Here is a 7,439-nt window from a genome sequence, read left to right as displayed (position 1 = left end):
GATTGGGTTATGTTTCTTTAGCCTATTGTAATGTCGTTGTGGTTTAAATCAGATTCGGCGTGCGAAGAGGTTGATTCGAAAGGCAAAGGCATAGCGAACTAGACTTGTGGCCGGCTTGAGGTGAGTAATAGATGTAGATGATGACCTGAGGGTTTGAAACCCCGGTATATCACATTGTGACGCTATATTGAGGCGAGACACGTACTCTATGACGAGTGCGGGGTCAATTGTGACTGGGGATTTGACCTAGTCCGTTCCGATTGATGTTCTTACTGCGTTCTTGACTAGAAGTTGGTTAGTAATCATCCTACTTGGGTTTTATGAATATGTTTGGGGCCTTGTGCCTGTCATGTGCATCCTTCAGGGATCCTTACCACTGTTTCCATGATGCTTAGCATATTTCATGATATCAGTCCTGAGTTAGACACTGCTTTGAAATGTTTAGTAAGTAAATAAAGGCTTAAACACATAGCTCTATAATTCCTAATAATTGAAACTAAAAATGAACAATTTGACTGTGCCCGAGTGACTTGCATGCATATATATATATATCTGGACTGAGTATGGAACGGGCTGCACGCCGCAGCGAATGCTACGATGATATTGCGCTTGGGCTGTAGGAGCCCCTCCGGAGTCTGAACCCCCACAGTGAGCGCGGGTACCCAAATGGATCGGGCTGCGCGCCGCAGCGGTCATGTGCATTGCATTGCATTCATGCATTCTATGTCTGTTGGCCTTAATTGTCATTGTTTGCTGTTGTTTTATCGTTTAACGTGCTGAATCGTTGATTATAGCTTTATATTATAATATTTCGGGATTTCTTACTTTCAGCCATTATATATGTTTATTACTCACTGAGTTGGAAGTACTCACTTTACTCCCTGCACCATGTGTGCAGATTCAGGTGCTCCGGAGACTTAGTAGAGCTGTTTGCTGTCTTCTTGGATTTCGGTTTAGGAGTTGTTGAGGTAGCTGCCTGACGTCTGCAGGACCCGACTTCTCCCCTTTATTGCATTTGTCTTTTCCTATCCTAGACTTTCTTTATTACTATGGATATAGTACGCTGTTACATCTAGAGGCTCTAGACTCGTGACTCCAGATCTATTGGGGAATGTTTGGATATTCGTTATTATTTTCCGTACTATTTTATTTAGTTTCGGATTGGAACCTTGATATTTGCTATTTTAATCGTATTATTTGTTAACGGATTGCGTATTTGGGTTGAGAGTATTTAAATTGGTCGGGCTTGCCTGGCATTAGTGTTGGGCGCCATCACGACCGGGATTGGGGTCGTGACAAGTTGGTATCAGAGCCTAGGTTACTAGGTCTCACGAGTCATGAGCAGGTTTAGTAGAGTCTCGCGGATAGGTACGGAGACGTCTGTATTTATCCTCGAGAGGTTGCTGAACCTTTAGGAAAACTTCCCATTCTTGGAATTCTTATCGTGCGTACTTGATTCAGCTTGAGATATAACTCTTGAAATTCCTTCCACACGTCTGTATGCGCACGTGAGCGCTCAGTATTATATGTGCCTTGATGGTTTGTGATTCCCCGATCGAGGGGCGAGATGTAATCTTCGTGAGTATATTGGGCCAGTCTGGAGGACTTGAGGCCGGATCCTTGCCTATGGCTTGAGCACCGAGGTGCTGATTGTGTGAGCAAGTGTTTTGAACTTATATGTTCAGTATTGCCCCTATTAGCCGGGATGGCGGTTTGGTATTCATGTGATGAGTATGTTAGTACTGCGAGATGTAATTATATGACTTGGTAGTGACGAAGAAGTCTGCAGGATAATAGATGAACTGTTAAGTGATTCGACTCCTATTGTGGATTGATGTGTAGCCCGAATTATGGGCGCGGAAGAACATTGTCGTACCTCCTAGTTGGGAAGTGAAGTGCATTGCATGCGGCGGTATGAGTTCGGAATCAGGAAGACTAATGATTGAGTAACGTATATGATGGTGAAAGGTATGCTGAAGTACTAAATTGAGGCTAAGCAGGGTCATCTCCTGCGGAGTGTTCTTGAGTGGTATGGTCCTTACGTGTATGTTAGAAGATCTCATGTGTAATTGAAGGGTATGTGTTGAAATTTAAAATTTCGGGTCGCTTAAGAGAGTGGACTCAGTTGATGTGGGGATAAATGCGAGGGTTGTAGAGGATTTCAGTACTAGATGATCTGTGTTTTCACAAACTTGTAGATGATTTGAGTTTAATCTCACTATGACATTGTGGCATCATTAGAGTAAAAGTGTTATAAGTTATTAAGTGTGTCTTGATATATGGCTTCGAGCCAAGTTGGGGAGGTTGCTGTTGATTAGCTGATTGCACGGTTATGTGCTATGTTGGTTACGTCTCGAGGTATGCTGGCGAATCAGTTCTAGTTGCAGAAATTGAGCCGAGGATGGGCGAGTGAAGCAAAATTTCGACAAAGGTTATATTATGTTCCATAGGGTATGAGAATTTCGGAATGTCTAGAGTTGTTGTTGGTAAAGAATGCTCGGTGCATAGAGCAGGAAGTTGCTTGGTTGTATTGGGATGAGGGTCTCATTTTACGGTATCGGAGTGTCAATAAAGCACAAGTGGTTCTGTTCGTTATATTAATTTGCAGATGAATAAGAGAGAATGACTCTCGAGAATGGTTTTAATGTGTTCAAGAATCTACATGTAGCACTCAGGTGTTTTAAGGTGGTGTATGTGACTAAAAGCAGTATTTTCAAATGAAAAATNATGTGTGTTGATGCAGGAGGGTAGAGTTATTGCATATGCTTCTCGTCAGTTGAAGCCTCATGAGCAGAACTACCCCGTACATGATTTGGAGTTGGCTGCTATAGTTCATGCATTGAAGATTTGGAGGCACTACTTATACGGCGTATCTTGCGAGGTATATACTGATCATCACAGCCTTCAGCATTTGTTCAAACAGAAGGATCTTAATTTGAGGCAGCGAGGTGGCTCGAGTTACTCAAGGACTATGACATTACCATTTTGTATCACCCGGGGAAGGCCAATGTAGTGGCCGATGCCTTGAGCCGAAAGGCGGTCAGTATGGGTAGCTTGGCGTACATTCCAGTTGGGGAGAGGCCCTTTGCAGTTGATGTTCAGGCTTTGGCCAATCGGATGGTGAGGTTAGATATTTCGGAGCCTAGTAGGGTGTTGGCTTGTGTAGTTTCTCGGTCTTCCTTGTATGACCGCATCAAAGAGCGCCAATATGATGATCCACATTTGCTTGTCTTGAAGGACAGGGTTCAGCACGATGATGCTAGGGATGTGACTATTGATGATGACGGCGTGATGAGGATGCAGGGCCGGATTTGTGTGCCCAATGTGGATGGGCTTCGGGAGTTGATATTAGAGGAGGCCCACAGCTCGCGGTATTCCATTCATCCGGGTGCCGCCAAGATGTATCAGGATTTGAGGCAGCATTACTGGTGGAGGAGAATGAAGAAAGATATAGTGAGTTATGTAGCTCGGTGTCTCAACTGTCAGCAGGTCAAATATGAGCATCAGAGACCCGGTGGTGTACTTCAGCGGATAGATATTCCCGAGTGGAAGTGGGAGAGGATTACTATGGATTTTGTGAGTGGTCTCCCTCGTACCTCGAAGAAGTTTGATTCGATTTGGGTGATTGTGGATCGGCTGACCAAGTCCGCGCACTTCATTCCGGTGTGTACTACCTATTCTTCGGAGCGGTTGGCAGAGATTTTCATCCGGGAGATTGTTAGGTTGCATAGGGTCCCAGTTTCTATCATCTCGGATAGGGGCACTCAGTTTACTTCCCAGTTTTGGAGGACTTTTCAGCGAGAGTTGGGTACACAGGTAGAGTTGAGCACTGCATTTCATCCTCAGACGGACGGACAGTCCGAGCGTACCATTCAGATATTGGAGGACATGTTGCGTGCCTGTGTTATTGATTTTGGAGGTTCTTGGGCTGAGTTTTTGCCACTTGCAGAGTTCGCGTACAACAATAGCTATCAGTCCAGCATTCAGATGGCACCGTATGAGGCCTTATATGGGAGACGGTGTAGGTCTCCGGTTGGTTGGTTTGAGCCCGGCAAGGCTAGACTATTGGGAACAGAGTTGGTTCAGGATGCCTTAGAGAAGGTGAAAGTGATTCAGGAGAGACTTCGTACAGCTCAGTCGCGTCAGAAGAGTTATGCGGACCGGAAGGTTCGAGACGTATCCTACATGGTGGGCGAGAAGGTCCGGTTGAAGGTTTCACCTATGAAGGGCGTTATGAGATTTGGGAAGAAAGGAAAATTGAGTCCACGGTTCATTAGTCCTTTTGAGATACTTAGGAGAGTTGGGGAGGTGGCCTACATGCTTGCCTTGCCACCCAGCTTGTCGGGAGTTAACCCAGTATTCACGTTTCTATGCTCCGGAAGTATGTTGGGGACCCGTCCCATGTGTTAGACTTCAGCACGGTTTAGTTGGATGATGACTTGACTTATGATGTGGAGCCAGTGGCTATTTTGGGTCGTCAGGTTCGGAGATTAAGATCAAAGGATATAGCTTCGGTAAAGGTGCAGTGGAGAGGTCGGCCCGTAGAGGAAGCTACTTGGGAGACTGAGTGGGAGATGCGGAGCATATATCCTCACCTATTTGAGACCTCAGGTATGCTTCTCGACCCGCTCGAGGACGAGCGTTTATTTAAGTTGGGGAGGATGTGACGACCCAACCCGTCGTCTCATGTATTACAGCCTCGTTTCCCCCATTTATTGCTCCTTCATGTTTTATTATCAGCAACGGGTGAGTTAGAGTTGAATTGAAGTGGTTTGAATAGGAAAATGAGACACTTAGTCTCTTTAAGGAAGGTTTGGTTTGGAAAAGTCAACCGAACGTTGACTTATTAGTTAGAAAGCTCGGATGTGAATTCCGGTGATTCGGTTAGCTTCGGGAGGTGATTTGTGAATTAGGAGTGCGATCGGAAGTGATTTTGGAGGTCCGGAGTAGAATTATGCTTGAATTGGCAAAGTTGGCATTTTGGCGAATTCCGGTGGATAGGTGAGATTTTGATCCGAGGGTCGGAATGGAATTCCGAGAGTTGCAGTAGCTCCGTTAGGTGATTTTGGATATGTGTGCAAAATTTCAGGTCATTCGGAGGTGTTTTGGTCGGGCTTTTGATCGAATGCGTAATTCGGAAGTTCTTAAGAAACTTAGGCTTGAATTCGATGTGATTTGATGGTTTTAGCGTTGTTTGATGTGTTTTGAGGATGGGTACAAGTTGGAATGAGGTTTTAGGATGTGTTGGTGTTTTTGGTTGAGGTCCCGGGGGCCTCGGGGTGAATTCGAGTGATTAAACGAGAGTTTTTAAAGTTGCTTCAGGTCTGTTGCTGCTGTCATCTGGTATTTCCGCTTATGCGGAAATGGACCGCAGAAGCGGTTCCGCAGAAGCGGGTGAGGGGCCGCAGAAGCGGTCAGTCATGGACTAGCGTAATTCCGCATAAGCGGAAGTTGGTCGCTTCAGCGGGTCCGCATAAGCGGATAGTTTACCGCAGAAGCGGTTTTGAGAGAACCGCAGAAGCGGTGGTTGAACCGCATAAGCGAAGAGGCGGTTTTTAAGTGAAAACCGCTTAAGCGGATTTTTGGCCGCAGAAGCGGTCCCGCATAAGCGGTAGCGGGACCGCAGAAGCGAAAATCGCTAGTAACAGAAGGGTTTTAAATGTTAAATTTCATCCGCGAGCAAGGGGTAGTTTCCACCATTTTTAAGCGACTTGGAGAGCTTTGGGCGAGGATTTTCGAGGGTTTTGACTGAGAATCGAGTGGAGGTAAGTTACTTGTCTTAATTACTCGAGTTTATGGTAAATTTATCATAGAGATCAGTAGAATTTCATCAAAAACGAGTCAAGCTAGGGCTTGGAAAGCTGTGATGTAAAAATGGAATTTGGAGGGTCAAACGAGCTCCGATTTTGGTAAATTTATATGTACGGACTCGTGGCTAGACGAGGAATCCGGTAATGTAAATTTCGTAATTTTTCGAGAAGTGGGCCTGGGGCTCGGGTTTTGCCAACTTCATGAATTTTGGTGTTTCGAGTCTTTTCGATTGGGTTATGTTTCTTTAGCCTATTGTAACGTATTCGTTGTGATTTTAATCAGATTCGGCGTGCGAAGAGGTTGATTCGAAAGGCAAAGGCATAGCAAGCTAGATTTGTGGCCGGCTTGAGGTGAGTAATAGATGTAGATGATGACCTGAGGGTTTGAAACCCCGGTATATCACATTGTGACGCTATATTGAGGCGAGACACGTACTCTATGACGAGTGCGGGGTCGATTGTGACTGGGGATTTGACCTAGTCCGTTCTGATTGATGTTCGTACTGTGTTCTTGACTAGAAATTGGTAGTAATCATCTTACTTGGGTCTTATGAATATGTTTGGGGCCTTGTGCCTATCATTTGCATCCTTCAGGGATCCTTATCACTGTTCCCATGATACTTAGCATATTTCATGATATCAGTCCTGAGTTAGACACTGCCTTGAAATGTTTGTAAATAAATTAAGGTTACACACTTAGCTCTATAATTCCTAATAATTGAAACTAAAAATGGACATTTTGACTGTGCCCGAGTGGCTTGCATGCATATATATATCTGGACTGAGTGTGGATCGGGCTGCACGCCGCAGCGAATACTACAATGATATTGCGCTTGGGCTGTAGGAGCCCCTCCGGAGTCTGAACACCCACAGTAAGCGCGGGTACCCAAATGGATCGGGCTGCGCGCCGCAGCGGTCATGTGCATTGCATTGCATTCATGCATTTTATATCTGTTGGCCCTAATTGTCATTGTTTGCTGTTGTTTCATCGTTTAACGTGCTGAATCGTTGATTATAGCTTTATATTGTAATATCTCGGGATTTCTTACTTTCAGCCATTATATATGTTTATTACTCACTGAGTTGGAAGTACTCACTTTATTCCCTGCACCATGTGTGCAGATTCAGGTGCTCCGAAGACTTAGTGGAGTTGTTTGCTGTCTTCTTGGATTTTGGTTTAGGAGTTGTTGAGGTAGCTGCCTGACGTCCGCAGGACCCGACTTCTCCCCTTTATTGCATTTGTCTTTTCCTATCCTAGACTTTCTTTATTACTATGAATATATTACTCTGTTACATTTAGAGGCTCTAGACTCGTGACTCCAGATCTATAGGGGGAATATCTGGTATATTCGTTATTATTTTCCGTACTATTTTATTTAGTTTCGGATTGGAACCTTGATATTTGCTATTTTAATCGTATTATTTTTTAACGGATTGCGTATTTGGGTTGAGAGTATTTAAATTGGTCGGGCTTGCCTGGCATTAGTGTTGGGCGCCATCACGACCGAGATTGGGGTCGTGACATGCTCGTTGTATTATAGCAGTTGTGCATGTTTTCTGTTTTATGAAATGTTTAAAAAACTGATCATTATATGTATACATTACTTGTTTATACATTTGCATTTCATT

Source organism: Nicotiana attenuata, unplaced genomic scaffold, assembly GCF_001879085.1.
Source record: "Nicotiana attenuata strain UT unplaced genomic scaffold, NIATTr2, whole genome shotgun sequence".
NCBI classification, from domain to species: domain Eukaryota; kingdom Viridiplantae; phylum Streptophyta; class Magnoliopsida; order Solanales; family Solanaceae; genus Nicotiana; species Nicotiana attenuata.
Note: the sequence above shows the minus strand (reverse complement) of the source record.